General features: G+C 49.6%; 1 protein-coding gene across 1 annotated transcript in view; it reads right to left on the bottom strand.

Moving 5' to 3' along the window:
• CUEDC1 (CUE domain containing 1) overlaps nt 1-15,210 on the bottom strand; it is a 77,671-nt gene extending 62,461 nt beyond the window's left edge. The window contains exon 1 of the mRNA XM_045525684.1: nt 15,163-15,210. The gene's annotated coding sequence lies outside the window, so the exon portion shown is untranslated. The remainder of the gene's footprint in view (nt 1-15,162) is intronic.
• Between the last annotated feature and the right edge of the window lie 6,947 nt (nt 15,211-22,157).

Here is a 22,157-nt window from a genome sequence, read left to right as displayed (position 1 = left end):
TGCCTCCCCCCACTCACAGGGGACACCCCCAACACCGCAGTGGCACTATATGAGGCCACATCCTCCCACCCCTCTTGTTGGACAGTGGTAGACAGCTGCTCCAAATGAGCCGATCAGATTCTCTCCCCCCCAGACTTCAAATCAAGGTTCAGACACTACTCAGTCTACGATGTTACTGGAAAGAGCACGGGTCTACTTGGGAGCTGAGGGGCCATGACATCTGGCAGCAGCATCCTGCAGGTGCACCACGCAGAGGCCCCGAGAGCAGCTGAGTCAGTTCCAAGCACTAGGGAGGCCAGCTGTACTTCCTGCGCTTGATTCTTCAACTCCCCAGGGGCTTCAAATAGCTCAAGCTGGTTTCTGTTACTTGCAATCAGTAGAGTCTGACCTGAGAGACGGGCTGGTTCCCTGCTGAGACGGTTAGAGCCAGGGTGCTGCCTCCGCCTCTCCCCTCCCCTCCCGTGGTAACCTGGAAGTCCCCAAATTGCAGACGGTGTGGCCGCAGACAGCGGAGGACTGCCTAACCCACACCAAACTTTCCATGAGCAGAAAATAAACCTAAATTGTGTCAAGCCACTGGGATAACAGGGTTGGATTATTCCTGCAGCATAGTCTAGCCTGTCCTGACTAAAGCACAAAAATTACTCAACCCAGGCCCTTCGGCATATTTCTCTGGTCTGCAGGATGCTGCACTCATTTGTTTAACATTCATCTGTTTAGTAGGTATTTCTGGAGCACCGATGCCAGATGCTGTGACAGGTCTAGCAAAGGGCACAGTAGTTAAAAAACCAACCAACCAACCAACCCAATAGCTATCCTTAAGAAGCACCCTGTCTGCTGGTAAACGCAGGCCCCATTTAGGACTCAAAGGAACAGTTCTCCAGGTGCAAAAGCAGAGCTCCCACACAGCTCCTGGCTAACCTGAGCCCCAAGAAAAGCTAAGCCTCCAAGAGGCAAAGACAGCTTGTCCCAGCGACTCCAGGAGGGTGGCAGCCAAGAGTGAGTTCACACTAGGCTTTCACACCCTGGGCTTTACCAGCCCCACTCCTGCCAACCTCATGGCTGCAGACAAGCGCTTCCCATGCCCTGGGCACAGAGCAGAAGGGAGAAGGCATCAAGGCGGAGGAGTCGTCAAGACAGCAGGTGGCTGGTAGAAAATAGGAGCAGCAAAAGAGACAGCTCATCTTCCTCACCATCCTCTGCAGCAGAACTAGCTCCTCTGGGAATCATCTCCCTGCTCAATTTTAACTGGAAAAGTCCCCAGTGATTGGGTTTTTCTCTCCCCCCCACATAGCTGAGAACTGAGCAGAGAAATCATCACTCTGTCAGGAACTGGTGTCTGGCTACAGTCTCCTTTCTTTATGCCAAAAGCTAGATGAGAAGTTAGGCAGGCAGGGTTGCCATAGACAGTTACGCAGGCTGTTCACTGCACAAGGTGCCCATCCAAAGGGGCAAATGGGGCTGGAATCCAGCCTATGCTCTGCTTATCAAGCTGTTATCCTAGAGGAAGGGTACTTTCTTCTAATTCACCCAAAAGTGTCTGCTGTGTGCCACAGAAGCACTGGAGCCAGGGCTCCTGCCTCAGAGTGAAGGAGCTTGGTGACGGGTACATGGGAATTTACTATGCTAGTCTCTCTACTTTTGTAGATGTTGGAAATTGTTCGCAATAAAAGGTTAAAACAAAAACCAAATAAACACTCCACCCAGTAAGTGGGTGTGTTACTTGGATAACTTACTTAACCCTTAGCCTCAGTTCCTACATCCAAAAAGACAATAATCCCTGGCTCATAGCGTTGCTATAAGGCCTAAATTAAATTACATAAGTAGAATGCTGGACACAGAATAAGTCTTCTTACAACAGTAGCCGCTGGTGGCTGGGGCCAGGAAGGAACACAAGGCAAATGGGGACAGACGGACATTGTCCAGAAAAGCAAGCGCTTTGGGAAATGTGTGCCAAGAAGCCAGAGTCTGAAACTATGACCACCCTACTAATGTTCCTGAATTGAGCTTGGGGAGCAGGGCTGGTCCGAGGGAGGTCTCACAGAACCCCCCCGCCCCTTTCTTGGCAGCCTTCACATTCCCCAGGAGACCCCAGCCTCAGCTCAGAGACCAAATTAAGGTCACTGATCCACAGAAAGGTCACAAAGAGGGTTTCAGAAAAGGACCTGCTGCCCAGCACCCAGGTAAACTCAGAGAGGGGCCAGGCGGCTGGTAGGTAGAGCTGGCTGGGCTGAGAGCGCCACACCTGGAAGGCTCAAAGCTGGAGTCCTCAAAGGGAACAGGAGTTCCCCAAAGGTGTCCCAGGAGAGCAGCCATTAGCACAGGGAGGACTCCTGCCACCTTTGTGGGTGTGAGTGGCCATTCACATCCCAGAAGGTCAAAAGCTATTTTTGAATCGCCTCATTATACAGAATGAATTTTTATGTTAATGTCTTCAAAATATGAGCACTGCTATATGTGAATTTCACCAGTAGTGTATTTTTAATGACACTTACACCCCCTATTCACTTCCCTTCAAGGCCTTAGGTCCCAGAGCCTCACCAGGTTGAGAAGGCCGAGGGTGGCAGTGACAGGAAGCTGGGAGCCCTCCCCAAAACCCCCGAAGGGCCCTTGGCACGAACCACCAAGGCCCTGGGTGTCGGCCTGGTGCCTGTCCTCGGAGGCTGACACAGAGGGCTTCTGGCTTCAGTCAAACGTCATCTCACTCACTCGCTTTGTCCTTTCTTTTTTCTTTTCCAGGATGAAAGCTAATAGGATGATTCATTCTCTTATTAAATCAACTCACGAGAAAAAGGGAAGTCACCCAAATCCCACCCCTTATCCTTTTGAACATAAGCTACTCCATGGCTCATCCTCAGTACGCACTTAATAGAAATGCCAGCACAAGGAAGAAATTCCACTAAAAATCCCACCCTTCAGCTCCCCTTTCATGTCTCCAGAATTCACTCTCTGGCAGTTTGCTAAGTCTCTAAGGCTGCTGGAGGGCTGGGTTGGGGTTTAAGGATTTCCAAATAAAACGTGCTAGGAGGGGAAAGAGACACGCGGCTCTTAAATCCACAGACGTGCAACAGATAGTAAAAATCCACCCAGAAAACGTCCTTCTCTGTCCCTGCTGGATCTCTTCAGCTCTTTCCCAAACTTAGAAACAGCTGCTTCCCCATAACTCCAAAAAAAGCTCTCATATGCTCGGTCTCCTCATTCTTTCCAGCTCTGCGCTCGTACACTTAATCTACCTCCAGGCTCACTTTATCCCTCCCTCGGCTTGTCAAATAAGAAGAGTAACAGTGAAAGGATAAGAATCCCAACACTACGATGCCACAAAGCACTCGCACTCCTGTAAACACATCCAAAGCCTCAGCTGCCTGGCTTGAGCTCTGATTCCACCTCCTCAATTAACTAGCGGTGTGACCTTACGCAAGTTCACTTAACTTCTCTGTGCCTCAGTCTCTTCCTGCATCAAGTGCTGATAACACTATCTCATATAGGGCTGCTTAAATAAATTAATACTCCTAAACTGCTCAGAAAGCTTACTGGCATGCAGCAAGCATGCAATAAATGTTAGCTATTTTTATCAGACCATCACCACAATCTTAACCGATAGCGATTATTATTATCAAGCTCTATGTAACAAATGTGTTCAACAGCCATTTGTTGCTGTGGGGGTATAATAATAGATTAGCCTCAAGAAAAGTACAAATTAGGAAGCGAAGTGACTTGCTCAGAATGACACAGCCCACACATGGCAGAGCTGAGACTGGAACTCCAGTCATAGACTCCAATTTGCACACTCACGAATTTCACACTCTGACACGCTCCCTCCTTCCGTCATGGAAATTTGAGAAATCCCATGGATGAGCATCAAAAACAGATTCCAATGCTGTAACCTCTAGAGAGTGGTAGCATTGCAAGGGAGGGTTGCAGGATTTGCCAAGAAAATTTAATTGCTATTCATTTTAATATTCCAAGAAAACACACCGAAGCCACCTTAGGGAGAGGGTGCCACCAAGGACCACTCAAGGATCACATCGGCCTCAGCAATGGTTCAGACAAAAAAGTCTCCCTTGGGAGGCTCCTAGGCTATCATCGATTTACAAAGGTCAGGGCAAATCATTCGGGAGCATATTTGTATAAGCACGGCCTAAGACATGTGGACTTCTGCCAAGCCCATATATATATATTTTTAAAACATCTGCACTGTCTTCACCCTTGACAAATAGCAGCCAGGCTACAGAAATATTTCCATTACACCCAAAAGCCTGCTTTGCCACCACAATTCATTGAAATGGATGTTTCCAATTTGAGAAGAACTCCTCAACAAAAACATCTAAAAACACCCCAACCTTTCCAGCAGAAGCAACCAATCTGGCATTTAGGAAGCCTCTAAAACACCCGTAAATGGTATTTGTGGAAACAAGTCATTTGGTCAACATATGCCCTCATGCCCAAAATCTAACTACAGCTAATAAATGGGTTAAGCCCATTTCTTCTAGCTCTGTTATGAACGTTAGAAGACTTCTGCACACTTTCTCATATTTCAAGACTGTGATGAAAGCACCTTACAGCCATGCTGAAAAGAACTAAGAATGAAAAGAATTTAGCATTGTACCCCTGGCTCTACCACTAAGTAGCTGTGTGAGTTCATGAAATGAAAATAATGATGATAACAATAACAGTAACAGCAGCTAACATTCACTGAGGACTTACAATATGCTAAACACTGTGCTAAGAGCTTAATAAGTATTTGGTCCTCATTAGCAACCGCTTGGTAATATAATTACTCCCACTGTATACATCAGGAAACTAAGACTTGGAGAGATTGAGTAACTTGCCCCAAGAACACAGCAGCCACTAGCAGAAGCTGTATTCAAACACAGGCAGGATGACATGGTGTCCTTAACCACATACCATCAGTCTTTTGAAGGTGTTTAATGACCCAGGACCACAAATTCCTCTAGGAGCAGGCTGAGTGATCTTCAAAATCCTTTCTGGCTGTAAAATTCAGTGATTCTTTTAGAAATAAAATAAACTTATGACTTCAAGAAATAAAATGCAATGATGCTCTAGTACTGTTAAGATGGAAGGAAACATCTGTGCGTGCCTCACCCAGAACCAGTCAAGGGAGGAAAACCACTGATTTTCTAGGGTAATGATGCCCTGTGAAACAACCAGACTGGCCCCAAACCGTCTCTGGAAAAATGACAGCTTAAAGTTCTTAGAGAATGCACCAATATGCAAAAGTCTGCAAGTTCACAACTATCAGTTCTCAAACTTTAATTTGACTGTTTTTTTTAAAAAAAAGTCAAATGCAAGAAAATGCTGCTGGGTGCAGTGACTCACACCTGTATTTCCAGCAACTTGGGAGGCTTAGGCAGGAGGATTGTTTCAGGCCAGGAGTTCAAGACCAGCCTGGGCAACATAGTGAGACTCTATCTCTTAAAAAAAAAAAAAAAATGAGTCCAAGATTGAAGTGCCAGCAAAAGAAACAAAAGAAAAAAAATGAGAAAAATCAGCTAGGCATGGTGGTGCACACCTGTAGTCCCAGCTACTCTGGAGGCTGAGGCAGGAGGATCACTTGAGGCCAGGAGTTTAAGGGTACACTGAGCTATCAGAGCATCACTGCACTCCAGCCTGGGCAACAGAGTAAAACTCTGTTTCTTAAAAAAAATGCTGCTCAGCAGGGGCATTTACATGGGAATTTACTATGTCTCTCTACTTTTGTAGATATTTGAAATTGTTCACAATAAAAGGTTAAAACAAAAACCAAATAAACACTCCACCCAGTAAGTGGGTGTGTTACTTGGATAAGTTACTTAACCCTTAGCCTCAGTTCCCACATCCAAAAGACAATAATCCCTGGCTCATAGGGTTGCTATAAGGTCTAAATTAAATTACATAATTAGAATGCTGGACACAGAATAAGTCCTCTTACAACAGTAGCCGTTGGTGGCTGGGGCCTAGTATTAAGGACACCAGCACAAAATATATGTTGACCTTGTGCATACTTTGCTTTCTTCTCAGGTGGACAACTGCTCAAGGACCATCCACCTTGCCCACGTAATCTATAATTTTTGCGGGTTTTCGGTCTGTTTTTTTTTTTTTTTTTTGAGACAAGGTCTCGCTCTGTCACCTGGGCTGGAGTGCAGTGGTGTCATCATAGCTCACTGCAACCTCAAATTCCTAGGCTCAAGCAATCCTCCTGCCTCAGCCTCACAAGTAGCTGGGACTACAGGCACATGCCACCATGCCTGGCTAATTTTTCTGTTTTAGAGGCAGGGTCTCACTATGTTGACCAGACTGGTCTCGAACTCCTAGCCTCAAGTGATCCTCCCACCTCAGCTTGCCAAAGTGCTGGGATTATAGGCATGAGCCACTGCACCTGGGCCCAGTAATCTGTGTTTTAAGACCTCCCTATCACCTCCTAGCGTGAGGCTCCGTGGTCCTGTAATCGGGCAGGGATTTTGTCCTATGCACGTCTGATATCTTCATCGGCTTCCTCCTCCCCACCATCACCCAGCCCAGTCTCCAGACACACACTCAGTTTCGCCGCCTTCCCCAACTCCATCTCTGCTTCATCTTCTTCCTCTCCCTGCTTGTCTGCTCACCTTGTCGCTGGTGACAAAGCCAGTAGGGAAACTCTCCCAGCTGACCCCTCCCCTCATGCTCACTAGCTCACTCTCTCTGGCTCCTGGTACTGCCTGAAACAGAAACCTAATCTCAGACCTGAACTAAGTGAAATCATTTCCTGGCCTGATCACCCTACAATGACCACAGAGCATCTTCCCTCAACACAGCTCCAAATCCAGCTTGCTGGTCACCGGAAAAAAACAAAGCTTTGCAGACGCCCCCATAGCACCGAGTACTTACTTAATGAAAAGGGAAACACGGGGTTAGAGGAGGAAGCAAGAGTTCATGCCATAGTGTTTTCTGCTGCTACTTCCCTCTAATTTGCACAAGTCAATTTAAATTCACCCCAAGAGCTAAAGTTCACCACCCACAATTTTAAACTCGTTGTCCAGCATCCATTTATATTTGGTTTGTTCTTAATCCCAGCCTCGTTCTCTTGTGAGATCTCTGCAGCCATCTTGCTGAATGCAGTTGAGATTGTTACATGACATGCTTTTCCTAGATTTGAAAAATGAAAGTTTTACTTTGTTCTTGAAACAACAAAAAAGAAAAAAAGGCCAGGTGTGGTGGCTCAGGCCTGTAATCCTAGCACTCTGGGAGGCCGAGGCAGGAGGATTGTCTGAACTCAGGAGTTCGAGACCAGCCTGAACAAGAGCGAGACCCCATCTGTACTAAAAATAGAAAGAAATTAGCTGGACAACTAAACATATATAGAAAAAAAATTAGCCGGGCATGGTGGCGCATGCCTGTAGTCCCAACTACTCAGGAGGCTGAGGCAGGAGGATCGCTTGAGCCCAGGAGTTTGAGGTTGCTGTGAGCTAGGCTGACGCCACGGCACTCTAGCCCAGCAACAGAGTGAGACTCTGTCTCAAAAAAAAAAAAAAAAGAAAAAGAAAGAAAGAAAAAGCCATTATAAATGAACATAATGTCAGTCCTTGGTGATCTTTCAAGGAATTATACATTTTGAGAAAGATCCTAAGCTGTGTTTTGTTCCTCTTATCCCTGCCCCCGCTGCACATGTGTGGGTGCCTTTCTCTGTGGCCAGCTGGTATTACAAAATGATTCTACTGGGGGCTTAAGCAAAACAGAATCGAAGGGTAAGAGCACTGGCCCCACAAGTGCATGGTCAAAGAGAAATCACTTTTGGATTATCTGTTATTCACTCATTCATTCAACAAAGTTTAGTGAGGGCCTCATATGTACACTCAAAACTCTTCTAGGTGCTAGGCCAGGAGGGTGAACAAGATAACCTGCTAGCTCTGCCAGTGCCACTCTCAGAGACAACTTGTGATGGGGGCTGATGTTTTCTGTGTTCCAATAACCAAACGTTCCACCACTTCCAGGGTTCCTGCAGCTCTTCTCACAGGCATGGACTCCATCCTACGGGGCTGCAGGTCACCCCCAGCGAGCCCCCCTGCTGATCAAGATCTGTGCAGGGCAAGGGCCCCAGCTGCTGAGAAGATACAGTGTGTGCCTGGGCTCACTAATTAGCAGATGAGCTGCTCAGTGTTATTGGGCATTCTTTGATCACTCCAACAGTAAAAGAAGGGGTTGGACCAGATTCGAGCAATCTTCTAGCTCAGAAATTCCAGCTCCTTTTATCCTCCCATTACTGAGCTGACATGGATCTCTAGGGGCCGCTACTTCGTCTTCCTGTCTCCAGATGAAACCTCTTAAACCACAAAGACACATGAAATTTGTCCCGATTTCTAAAGACCTTCAGGGAAGGCCATTCCCTTCTGCTCCTATGAGTCACTTTTCTTACATCTCACATCCTATCTGGAATGTCTTCCTCGCACCTGACTTGAGTCCTTCCTCTGCAGTTTAAATTCATTTGCCTCTGGTTTTGGTTCTAAGTTCGGAGAGACAAGTGAATCACTGTGTTTTGAGCAGTAACTCTTAGGAGACTTTTATTTTTTTCCTCAGCTTGTTCACTGCAGTCATTACAGGAGGAGACAGTGTTTCTCCACTATTAAAAACCACAAAGCCAACCACACTGCCCAGTTCCTGCCTCACCCTGGCAAGGGTGCTGCAGGATCCAGAAAACCTGACCCTCTGACACCCACACGCCAGCCACTCAGCTCTGCTCAGAGTTCACAAAGTGGGAGAGCAATGTTTTCTTTCCCATGGCCACATCAAAAGCCCAGGAGACTGCCCAAAGCAATATACAGATTCAATGCAATCCCTATCAAAATATCAATGTCATTTTTTCACAGAAATGGACAAAACAATCCTAAAATTCATATGGAACCAAAAAAGAGCCAGAATAGCCAAAGCAATCCTGAGCAAAAAGAATAAAGCTAGAGGCATCCCACTACCTGACTTCAAAATATATTACAAGACTATAGTAACCTAAACAGCATGGTATTGGTATAAAAATAGACCCAAAGGCCAATGAACAGAATCCAGAATCCAGAAATAAATCTATTAATACATATTTACAGCCAGCTGATTTTTGACAAAGGCACCAAGAACATACACTGGGAAAAGGACATCCTCTTCAATAAATGGTGCTAGGAAAATTGTACATCCACACACAGAAGAATGAAACTGGATCCCTATCTCTCACCATATACAAAAATTAACTCAAGACCTGAAACTACTAGAAGAAAACAGGGGAAACAATTCAGAACATTGGTCTAGGCAAAAATTTCATGGTTAAGACCTCAAAAGCAGCAGGGTGCAGTGGTTCGAGCCTATAATGCTAGCACTCTGGGAGGCAGAGACGGGAGGATCGCTTGAGCTCAGCAGTTAGAGACCAGCCTGAGCAAGAGCGAGACCTCTTCTCTACTAAAAATAGATAAATTATTGGGGCATCGTGGCACGTGCCTATAGCCCCAGCTACTTGGGAGGCTGAGGCAGGAGGATCGCCTGAGCCCAGGAGTTTGAGGTTGCTGTGAGCTAGGCTGACGCCACGGCACTCTAGCCCAGGCAACAGAGTGAGACTCTGTCTCAAAAGAAAAAAAAAAAAAAAAATTCGAAAGCACAGGCAACTAAAACAAAAATAGACAAATGGGATTATATTAAACTAAAAAGCTTCTGCACAGCAAAGGAAATAATCAACAGAGTGAAGAAACAACCTGTCGAATAGGAGAAAATGTTTGCAAACTATTCAGCCAACAAGGGACTAATATCTAGAATATAAGAAACTCAAACAACTCAAAAACAACCAAACCCCCCCCCACAAATAATCCCATTAAAAAGTGGGCAAAGGACATGAAAAGCCAGTTCGCAAAAGAAGACATACAAATGGCCAACAGGTATATGAAAAATGCTCAACATCACTAATTGTCAGAAAATTCCAAATCAAAACTACAATGAGATATCGTCTTACCTCGGTCAGAATGGCTATTACTGAAAAGACAAAAAATAACAAATGCTGGTGGCAATGTGGAGAAAAGGGAACTCTTATATGCTGCTGGTGTACACAATGATACAATCCAGCAATCCCACTACTGGGTATCTATCCAGAGGAAAAGATCAGTATATCAGTCCTCTGCACTCGCTTGTTGACTGCAGCACTATTCACAGTAGTAAAGATATGGAATCAACCTAAGTGTCCAGCAACAGATGAATTGATAAAGACAATGTGGTCTATATACACAATGGAATACTATTTGGCCATAAAAAAGAATAAAATCATGTCATTTGCAGCAACATGGATAGAACCAGTGTTCATTATGTTAAGTGAAATAACCTAGGCACAGAAAGACAAATACTGCAAGTTCTCATTCATATGTGGGAGCCCAAAAACCTGATCTCATGAAGACAGAATAGAATGATGGATACCAGAGGCTGAGAAGGGCCTGAGGGTGGGAGGGGGACCTGAAGAGAGGTTGGTGAATGAGCACAAACTTACAGTTAGATAGAAGAAATAAGTTCCAAGGTTCCATAGCAGACTAGGGTGACTACAGTTAGAAATAATATATTGTATATTTCAAAGTAGCTAAGAGAGGACTTGAAATGTTCCCAACACGTAGAGATGATAAATACTCAAGGTGATGGATACCCCAAATACCCTGACTTGATCACTACACATTCTATGCATGTAAAAAAAACACTCACATGTATCCTATAAATATGTAAAATATTACGTATCAATAAAAGAAAACAAAAAGCCCAGGAGATAGCAGCCACCTTTATCTTCATTCAGCTCAAGCGCACCCTCCCCCAGGAAACCTTCCCTGCCCGACTCTTCTGGCTGGCAAAGCACCCCGTCTTCAGTGCTTTGTCCTGTCGCAGCACTTGCCATGGCAGCTGGAATTCTAGGCTAAAATGTTTGCCTCCCTTACTAGACTGCAGGCATCTTGCAGGCGGGGGCCATGTCTTGGTGGCCTTTGAGCTCCAGAGCAGACCCCAGCAGAGTGTCTGGCACTTGGCCAGAGGTTCTTGGCAGACTGCATCAACCTGAACTCTCTGGGCATGTTCCAGTGGTGCCCGGACACTGCACTGGCAGCCCTTCCAGCAGAGCACAAACCTGCCACCCCACTGTCCCCATCCCACAGCCCCCACCCAGCTCATCAGGGGTCTTTCTGAGAATTTCTATAAGGGTGTGAGCCTGCAGCCAGGCTTCCTGAATTCAGATCCTGGTTTGCCACTTATGTGATCTTGGGCAAGTTATTTGAACCCTTGATGTCTCTTATTATATGTCTCTTTTTCTTCATCTGAAAAATGGATATAGCATCTCATAGGGTCTTATGAAGATGAAACAAACTAATCCATGTGAAGCACTTGGAACAGGGTCTGACCCATAGCAAGTGGTCTGACCACGACTAAGTGCTTATTATCATTATTTCCCAAGCCTATGCCTTCACAGGAGCCCCAAGAGCCCAGAAGATTCCACTCTTGACCCCATAGGGCCTTCCCCACCCCCTCACTAGGCTCCCTTCCTCCAGTGCCCCCTTTGCCCCCTCCTCTGGACCAATGTTAGTACCAACATGAAAAGCCATCCAACCCCCTTGCTGATTATCCCCACACCCCTGCCCCCAGCTTATAGGGCAAGTTCTCCAAAGAAGTGGAGAAGAGTTGTTTCCACAGCAGGGCTACAAATGCTGAGTCATTCTGCCCCCAACTATGCTTAGCTGTCAGCCCTGACGGTTCAGCCACCCCAACCCCACCGTGCAGTCTGCTCTGCTCACAATTCAAGAGCCTCACCCCAGCCCCCCTCACCTCTCCAAAAGCCAGCCTCAGCCCTCTACGGTTTTTACCAAAGACTTTCCTTAATGACAAGCCTCAGGACTTTTGCACCCATGTGCAGAAATAATAATAATAATAGCTTCTATCTAATGAACGCTTTCTATTTGTCTGGCATACATGTTAGATCTCTTTTAACTCTCTCTAAACAGGAGAAACTCAGGCACTTACAAAGTCTTAGAGTGAGATGAGGGGATGCCCACCTTCAGATCCTACACTCTAAACCCCTAAGCCAGGATGGCAAATGGACACAGAATGGTTGCATTGCTTCCTGAGGAGCAATGGAGACCAGTGGAGTTCTTTTTTATCCCGTCAAGAATTCCTCAAAGACTCTTGATGCCACCATAATAGAAATGGACTGGTCACATTTTTATGAGAAGGGAGTTTATGTTTACAAGCACTGTTACCACATTTATCATTTATGACCTGCTTTAAAGATAAGAATTTTAGCTATATCTTTAGGAGTCCCTTATCTTGCTCTGACACATCAGAGGTACTTACTGGGAGGCCAGAAGCAGAGGGGATCAGAGAAGCACTCAGTGAGCTAACACAACTAGCATCCTGACCTTACCAACCCGTGGCAGACAGGGCCACAGCAGACAGACAAGTCCCGGCCACTGAGGAAGGTGAATCCTCAGTCACTGCCACAGGACCTTTGCAAGCCACCAAAACAACTTCCAAGTCCCAAGTCAGGGACTGCTGGACCACAGCCCTTTCAGGTCTCCAAGGCCCATTATGGCTTTTACTTCCCATAAGTGTAAGAGCCAGCAAAACAGACACCCAGCTTCCTATGCCCAAGGCTCTAGAATACTCCTGCCTCTGTTGCTTATGCCAGAGCAGAGTGAATGTAGGAAACTCTGAAGGAAGAAACAGGTGTGAGAGGTGCCATATGCCAAACACCGTGCTCGACAGTTAAACAAAGAAAAATCCCGATGAGCCACAGTTGTCTTGGGGGGAGCCTAAGGAGGGCTTCTCAATACAAAGGCAGAGAAGTCACAAATGGCAGGTCCTCCTAAAGGCTCTTCCAGATCCCTAGCAAGTGAAGACACCATAAACACTGCGCAGCAGGCAGGGCCCAGTGAGCTATGAGTAAGAAAGAAAAGGCAGGCCAGGCCTCCTCCAGGCTGCACTGGGGATGGGGATGGGGATGGCCGGCCCTCTGGCCCCCACTTGCCTTCTAAAGTCCAGAGGGATCTAAGGAACCTGCAATACCCAGATTCTGGCCTTGGACAATTCTGCCCCGAGGCCTCCTCAAGAGGAGTCTTTCTTTCACACTTAACACTCTCCACTAAAGCACCTTAACCCAGTCTCCCCAAGAGTGAACTAGGGCTCTTAAAGCACCTGGCTCCTGCACTCAGCTAAAACACCAGGATGTCCACCCTACCCAGTGCCCTTATTTACCTCTAACTCAACAGCCCAGTGGGCCCCAGCCCAGCGCCCAAGGCCTTCCCCCCACACAGACAGCAGCATCCGCTCTGGAGAAGGGCCGCCTCATCGGCCTCCATTCTCCAGCCAGCTGTGCGCAGCCGGGATCTGCTCCAGGGTTTCCAGGTCTCCGTGGCTACAAGCCCAAAGTTGCACGGGAAGGTCATGAGAAAGACCTTACAAGACGTCTGCTCTTTGCACCCGGGATAATTCCTTGACCAGCCACAAAGAAGGGAACTATTCTGAATGGTCCAAGCTAGACCACAAACTAGAGCTGGGGTCTTAATGAGAGTCCTAGTTCCAAGGGGGTATATTAACCCTCCGATATTGAAGACAAGTGTGTCCCTGCGCATGTGCATTTTGGGTGGAGGGGAATTAGGGCTTTTACCAGAATCTCAAAGGGGCCCATGGCCCCAACCTCTGGCCTCAAGTCCCACCCTAGTCATGCCAACATCCCTGAGCCACCCTAGCTGTCCAGGCTCTCTCTTCCATTCAATGTCGTGTCCAGGTCTGCGGCGCCAACCTGTTCCCTTGTCTGCTGATCTGATCTTTCCAGCTTCAGAAAGTGGACAGGGGAGTTTCTAACTCAACCCTCCTGCACACATCCTCCAGCTGCCTGGGGGCCTGAGCCAAGCTTCTCCCAGCAGCACCTCTCCATCCCAGAGATGCCACCCACCGCTCAGATCAGGGTCCCAACAGCACCAACCCTCAACAACAGAGAGGGCCCAGCTTCACACTAGATCTGCAAGGCAAACCTCATGGGAGAAGAGTTCCTCACCTCCTTCAGGAACGCCAGGCTAACCCCACCCAGGCTGTAAAGAAAAGGGGTGGGAAGGCCCAGAACACCTTCCTGAGTCCTTTCTCCTAGGCCAGGTGGCTCAGGGTGCTGCAAGGTAATCCAGGGGAAGGCTCACTCCCCACGCTCATGACGCTGCTGCCCGAGGATCAGGTGGGAAGGGAAATGGTCTCCTTGAATCCTGTATCACCTCCTGGACATCTTGTTTCTAAACTCTCAGTGAGTCCCCTCCCCCTCCATTTGCACCAAAAAAAGGAAAATCTAAAACCTTCCTCCCGTTAAATTCCCTCCCAGGAATTTAATTTTTCAGTATATATTTCTTGGAGCTAAAACTTTTTTTACGGGGAAAAGAAATGGGCAAGCCAGTGCTGGGTGTAAGGCAACCATACGACCCAGAAAATGACAAGGGCAGAATGAATAACCGCAAATGCCAGCCCCCTGGAGCTTAGAGCCCGGGGCACAGGAGCGCACGGGGCGGGGGAGCAGGGGCGGAGACAGTGCGTTCCCAACTTTCCCTGGCCGAGCCGCCCGGAGATGCAGCTCCCAGGGGACGAGGTGGGACCAGAAAAGGCTGAGCTGCCCTGTGACATCGGCGGGGGCAGGAAGCGAAGCTCCCCTCCCCCTGAAAGGAGCTCTGCTCCCAGCAGGCGCCCCCGCCTGCAGTCCCGCCCAGCCAGCGCCCCCAGGCCCGGGCAAAACCGGGAGGGGCGCCCACACAAAAGGGGGAGAGGCGGGAGAGGGGACTCGGGCGGCGCCGGCTCGGGGAGGCCTCGCTTCCCTCCCCCGCGGCGCCGGCCCGCGACCACCCCGCCACCGCGCGCCCCGCTCCCAGCCCCAGATGCCCGCACGCCCCCCGCGCCCAGGGCCTGGGACGGGGTGGAGGCTCGGGAAGGAAGGGCGGGCCGGGACCTGCCGCACGCGGCTGCGGCGGCGCGGGCTCCCAGGGAGCCGCGGCGACAGCACCGGGAATCAAACTCGCGACGGCCCGGCCCTCCCGGCGGCGCCTGGGCGATCGGTCCCGAGAAGGTGGGGCCGCCGGGCCGGGGCCGAGATTGCGCGCGGGGGGCCCGGCGGGGTCCGCGGCGGGGCCGGGCGGCAGCCGGCGGGCGCGCAGGAGGTCTTACCGAGCAGCCGCCACGCGCGTCCGCTCCCCGCGGGCCGCTGGGGCCGGGCCGGGCCGGGCGGGGGAGGGGCGCGATCCCGCGGCGGCGGCGGCGGCGGCGGGCCCGGCGCGGCGGCGCGGCGGCGCGGCTGGGCGCGGGGAGGCGGAGAATGCGAGGCGAGGCAAGCTTCCTAGCGGCGGGCGGCGAGAAATGCAGCTGTCCCTGCGCGGCTGCCGGCGGGGCCACAAGTGGGGCCGCACGGGGAGGAGCGGGGCTGCGGGCGGAGCGGGGGCCGGGCTGCGGCGCCCCCAGACCCTCTCCGGGTGCCTGACCCCTTTCCAGGGAGGAGAGAAGCAGGAATGGGGGTCCGGAAACCAACGCGGTGGCGCGGGGCGGAGAGGGGAGCACCGGGTGAAGATTGGGAAAATCCCCTCCGTGTAACCCCCCGGCAGCTGCAGTGACCCCCTGGCTTGCGGGCAGGTCTCCCAGGCAGAGCGGGCTGCGGGGCGTCCTGCCCCTCCCGACCGGGGAGCAGAGCCAGGGCAGGGTGGGCCGGGGAGACCCCAGACCTCCGAGATCGGAGGGGAGCCCAAGAGCAGCGCGGCCGGACAGGTTGCAGACGTACGCCAGGAACCCAGGGTGAGGGTGCAGGAGAACGTGGACACATCTGGGGCTTGGGACACGGAAGTGTGGGGGAGGGGCGGCCCCCTGGGATTTAGGGGTCAGGAAAGGAAACAAAATCAAACGCTGAGATCAGAGGAGAATGTGGGGAAGGGTCAGGAAATCAAAGCTATTATTCATTCACACCAGCAGATACCACCTGCCACGTCCCCATGGCCTCTTTTCCCAATCTCTCCAACATCCGCAGTCACTTCAGGGGCTTCTGAGCCCTGGGAAGATATTCCATGGAAAAACTTGTTTAATAAATAGGAAACCGACTTCAGCTATGCTTTTTCCGCGTGGTTCGGTTTTGGACTCCAATTTAGGGCTCCGTAGGGTGAATCAGATGGTGACCACCAAGCACCCTGCTTCGAAGAGGAGCTACCTAGGGCATCTGAGGAGGGTGAAGGCCAGATGTAATCCCAGCTTTGCTGCCAAACAACTTGCAAAGCGTCTGCACCCTCCTCCTGCAAAAGCCTGCCTTAGAGACCCACTTGCCCGTCTGGACCGAGACCCCCAGGAAGAGCCCCCTCTTCCCTCCTCTGAGCACTTGCAACCCGCTAGCCTTGCTGAGGCAGACCAACATGCTCAGCCACAGAGACATCTGATGGTAAAAACCGCAAACCAAAGTGCCCCAGACACCAGTGTGTTTCCATCATTTGCATGTCCCGGGTTAGTTTAGGAACCTGGGAGGGAGAGAAACCTCAGAACCACACCCTGCTAGGGGAGGCCTCGCGTTAGGGTAGCATGTGGAGCTGAGCTCCAGGACTGGGTTCCCAGGCCCCTCTGAGGATCTTTCTCCTGCTCCTCTCTCCCCATGCTCCTGTGCATTTGATTGGGGTGGGGCTTGAAACCCCAGAAGATGGTCCTTAGACCCCAGGTTAAAGATTCTTAATGTAGACGAACTGACCCATGCCTCTCTGCTGACTCCTGGCTCCTTTCCTGAATTGTAACTGAGCGCTCAGGATTTATCCCCCTGGCAATACTGGATTATGTTGTCAAGTGTGTTATCTTATACTTACCCACAGTGCAGTTCATCTGCCACTTTTCTGCTTACTCGCAAGATCCCCCTGCAGTTCATCCCTGTCAGCTTGGCATTTCAGGACCAGGAAAATGCATCTAACAAAACTTGGAGGTTTGTATTATAGTCATTAATAAAACCAGTCCTTGGAGCACGTTCTTCTTGGGCTTTGTTAACATACTCCTTTTGGGTCTGCCTTCCTGGGAGCTTTTTCTCAGACTGCTTTCCTGCCTCTCACACCCCCCAGATACCCTCACTCACTGCCACCACTGTGGTGAGCTGCCAGGGGTCCAGGCCAGATCTCCCTCCTGTGCTCCAGCCCTTCACACCAGCTGCCTACAGAGGGGCTCCCTTGGACACCCCAAATTCAAGGAGGCAAAAAGCAAATGCAGAGCAGTTCCCTCCCCAAGCCGCCACCTCCTCCCCTGCCACTCTGTCCCCCCCACCCTGTGCCCCTTCCCTGAATTCTCTTGGTTCTCAGGTCCTGTCTATTCTTCCTCCCTCTCTCTCACTCATTCCTCCAGTTCTGCCTGTTTAGTTTGGACCCCTGTTGTCTTCGCCCCTCTCAGAGGATGACACATCCTCTTTGCTTTCCAGCCCAACCTGTGAGCTTCAGGAGACTCCACCGGTTCCTCCTTTTTCCTCTGCTGTTTCAAAGCTGCAAACACTTTGGGATGGCCCCTTCTAAGAAAACCCTGCCCCAACCCTGCTGTGCCCTCAAGCCATTGCCCTATTTCTCTTCCCCATTCATCAGGAGACCTCCTCTAAGGAGCAGCCAGACCAACTCTGCTTCCTCAAGACCCATTCAATCCTCCACTTCCTGCAATCCTGCTTCCCTCAACTTCGCCTTCCTTCTAGGGGCAGCTGCAGTGGGAGGCACCAGCGGGCTCTCCCAGCTCTTTCAGCCCGAGGGCCTCCCCCAGCCCACCCCTTGGCTGCTCCGTGGCCGCCCTGGGAGGCACCAGCGGGCTCTCCCAGCTCTTTCAGCCCGAGGGCCTCCCCCAGCCCACCCCTTGGCTGCTCCGTGGCCGCCCTGCGTGCTGCTAACGCCTCCTGGAACCACTCCACCGCCAGTGGCTTTCTAGCCTCTTGGCTTTCCCACCAGACTTGTTTCCTCAGCTCTGCTTGCCCCAGGGGTTCTCGAGGGTTCAGCCCTCTAACTTTCCCACCGGCTCCTCTTCCCAGGATGTTCTTGAAAAGAGACTAGAGCGAGTGGGTCCCAGCCCCGCTGCTCCACTTGCACGCTGTGTGACTTTGGGTCAGTTTCTTCACTCTCTGTGCCACGGTTTCCTCTTCTGTATTTGGGGCTAACAACAGTGCCTACCTCAAAGGAGTGTGGTGACAGTAAAACAAATCCATGCATGTAAAATGCACAGAACAGCACCTGACGCATCACGTGTGCAATAACTGCCATATTGTTATTAATAATAACATGACCACACTGCCGCTGTCAGGTACAGTGTGCCAGCAGCCTGTCCCTGCACCCCACTCCCTCTCTTGAGCCCCAGGGGCAGCAGGAGTAGCTGCCATTGGACAAGCTGTCTCACAGCCACCTCACCTTCAGCATGGCAAGCCTCCAGCCCATCATCTTCACACCCTCGTGTGCCAGAATTCTCTGTCCTGGACAAGAGCACCTCCCATTCACCCAAGCTACAAACCTGACCTGTTTTCTTTCTCCTCTCCCGTGTGCAAACCCCTCGGCACACCCACTCCCATGCTCTGCCCTGCTCCAAGCTCTGCCGCCAGGGGCCTGCCTTTCAGTCCATCCGTCTCTGCACCAGCAGTTATTTCTCTAAAGTCTGCCCTGGTGAAGTCTGCCCTGCTGAATAGGGTGGATGACTCTCCATGGCTTGGAGAGTGAAATTTAAACTCCTTAAAGAGTCCCTTCCTACGCTGCCCTTAGTCTGCACTCTAGCTTCTCCCCTTCCTGTCCTCACCCACCCACGCACGCCCATGCTAGCACCAGCTCAGAACACCTGCTGTTTCCATGGAGTGAATGGGAAGGTGATGGAAGCCTTTTGCTAAGTCTCTGGCTATATTAAGCATAGATTGCTGGGAACATATGTCATTATCTACTGTGGGGATGAGGCTGATGGAGAGCTACTGGGCTCGGGCTCGGGGCGGGCTCCAGCTAGACCACTGGGAAAACAGCACATTACTTTTCCAGGATTTTCCTCTCCCAGGGCAAATGCCAGGTCATGAATGGTGGACAAGAGCATGTGGCTGCAGCTTTGGAACCAACCACATTGTCCCTGCCACCGTGATACCAACTCCTCCTCCTAGAACTGCCAAATGCATCTTAACAAGGCCCAAGGTAGAAAAGCAGGTGGTGCAAACCTCTGGATAACTTGAATAATCCAGCGGGGCCCAGTGGCTCCTGCCTATAAACCCTAGCACTTTGGGAGGCTGAGGCAGGAGGATCCCTTGAGTCCAGGAGTTCGAGACCAGCCTGAGCAAGAGTGAGACCCCCCCTCATATTTACAAAAATTAACCAGGCATGGTGGCACATGCCTGTAGTCCTAGCTACTCTGGGGACTGAGGTGGGAGGATCGCTTGAGCCTGAGTTTGAGGTCTCAGTGAGCTATGATGACGCCACTGCACTCTATCCCAGGTGACGGAGCGAGACCCTGCCTCTAAATAAACAAATAAATAAAAGTCAAGTAATCCTATCCCTGTCCCTTTCCCCGTCTTAACCAATCTAAGAAACTCAGAGGAAATTTATGAAGAATTGGTAACATGACTTGGGGATTTGAAAGAATGCACAGGTGAAACATGGGAGCAGTGGCAAAAATAAATAAAGAAAGAAAAGAGCGAACAACTCCCTTCTGGGATAACAGATGGATGCTGTGGGATTGCCAATCTGATACCCATCTCAGAGGGTTCTGGGGGGCAGTCACCCCTTCCCCAGAACGCCAGTACCGATGTCACGCCTGTGGTACTTCCCATAAACTCTCCTTTCCCTGCACAGCGAATTGCTCTGTGGCAGCGCTGTGTCCATCCCGCCAGCCTATTTATAGAGAGCACGTGGTATTATAGTCAGTCTCCTCGTGAGGTCCTGGGAGGCAGAGGGTGTCCTTCCTCTCAGTGTTTGCACCTTTCAGCCCAAGGCCCAGCAGGCCCCCAAGAGTTGGTAAATATTTGCCAAAGGACTGACTTCCAACAGGTGGGTGAGACAGGCCTGGTTTGTCCTTACGGAAATCATGTGTCTTCCCCTTTATTGGTAGCAGTGTGTAGGCTCGGAATCCTGCCCTCCCGTACCAAGAATGCCAGCTCCTCCTCTACAGGCCGGTGAGGTGGAGATGAGGCCTAGATAAATGGAATCCTACGTAAACATTCAAATTGTTTTTAAAGAATAGCTAATAAATATAAAAGCATTCACAATATAACGTGGGAAAGGAAGGCTACAAAACAGTATATGCAATATGATCCCATTTGTTTATTTTTATTTAGTTATAAACATAGAAGACTTGAAGAAAATATACCAAAATGTTAACAATTGTTAGATGAGGGTTTTATTATTTGTTTGTTTGTTTGTTTTTTGGAGACAGGGTCTCCCTCTGTTGCCTGGGCATGAGGGAAGTGGTGTCATCATAGCTCACAGCAACTCAAACTCCAGGGCTCACGTGATCCTCCTGCCTCAGCCTCCCAAGTAGCTGGGACTACAGGTGTGCGCCACCACACCTGGCTAATTTTTCTATTTTTTTCTAGAGATGGTGGTCTTGCTGTGTTGCCCAGGCTGGTCTCAAACTCCTGGCCTTAAGTGATGCTCCTGCCTCAGCCTCCCAAAGTGCTAGGATTACAGGCATGACCCACAATGCCCCCCCAGATGAGGTTTTTATAGATAACTTTTATTTTATTATTAATATTTTCAAGATTTTCCAAATTTCATACATCGTACATACATACCTTTATAACCCATTTTATGTATATATATATATGCCTATATTTAGCCTTCAAAATCATTATAATTGGAAGGAGGAATGTTAAACATAAATAACTTTCCTACATAATTATGTTTAACTTAGGCTATTTCAACCTAGTTCCATAACCATGTTTGTTTACTTCCTCTGTGTCCTTTCTCCAACCCAAAGATGGAAAATTACGTAGCTCCCCCCAGCCCAAGTCTAAGGGACAGGTAGATATGGAGCTGCTGGCAAGGTGTGACATTTACTAAAATCAGGCAGAGGGCTCTAGGGCTACACAAGGAGGAAATGGTTAGTTCTGATGGGGGAAAAGATCCAAGAGACACCTTAGAAGAGCTGGCATTTGAGCTATGCCTTGAGAGAGGAAAACAATTTTAACTAGGGATAAGGGCATTCCCATCTGAGGACCCAGCCTACACAGAGGCATGGAGTTGGGAACATTGAGGCCTGTTGGCTGCGAGTGAATGTCCACTGTGGCCAGAGTGCAGGGTGGGCAGTGGTAACAGCCAGCTGAGGCTGGAAAGGCAAGGAGGGTGTGGCAGCGGAGGGTCTGGAACACAAAACAAGCAATTGGCAGCAGGTGGGGAGGCGCATCCAGGGCTTTTTGAGAAGGGGTGTGTTACAAGCTCAGGCTTGAATTCCAAAACACAATATTAAAATTTACTTTGATTTTCCTGACAACACCAAGAGTTGAGGCAATGAGGTCCCAGCACTGGAGCAGTTCCTGGGGGAAGCCAGCCTGGAGTTAAGCATTTGCTACGTATAATTCACAGAGCCTAGAGGAGAGCTTGCTGGTCCTGTAGGTTGGGAGATTCAATCTGCCTTGGAGCAGCGATGACCATTTCCTCCTAAACCCCCAGAGTATAGTGTAGTGACTAAGTGCCCAGACCTTAGTACCAATCAGACTACAGTACAAATAAATCTCTGCTGTACTGCTTACTAGCTGGGTGATCTTGGGCTTAGCACTTAACCTCTCTGAGTCTTGTTTTCCTTATCTCTGAAATGACATTAAGAATATCACCTTCCTCTTCACTAGATTAAAAATAGTATTAGTAGATAAGCCAAGTGCAGTGGCGCATGCCTGTAGTCTCAGCTGCTCAGGAGGATCACTTGAGCCCAGGAGTTCAAGTCCAGACTGGGAAATCTAGCAAGACCCTGTCTTAAAAAGAAATAGTAAATGATAAAGTTTTTTTTGAAAATTTACAATGTTTCAGGCCTGTTTTAAGTATGTTTGCATGTTTTATCTCATTTAATCTTCAGGAAAACCCTAAGAGCCAGGCATTACAGATGTGTAAACTGAGACCCAGGAAGGTCACATAAATTGCCTAAGACCCACAATAAGTAGCAGAACCAAGATACAAACCCAGCCAGCGACTGCAGAGCCCATGCTCTTCCCTACACCCCTGGAGATA

The sequence above is a fragment of the Lemur catta genome, chromosome 15, assembly GCF_020740605.2.
Source record: "Lemur catta isolate mLemCat1 chromosome 15, mLemCat1.pri, whole genome shotgun sequence".
In the NCBI taxonomy this organism is placed as follows: Eukaryota; Metazoa; Chordata; class Mammalia; order Primates; family Lemuridae; genus Lemur; species Lemur catta.
The sequence above is the reverse complement of the archived record's forward strand: the minus strand, read 5'-3'. Positions and strand labels throughout refer to the sequence as shown.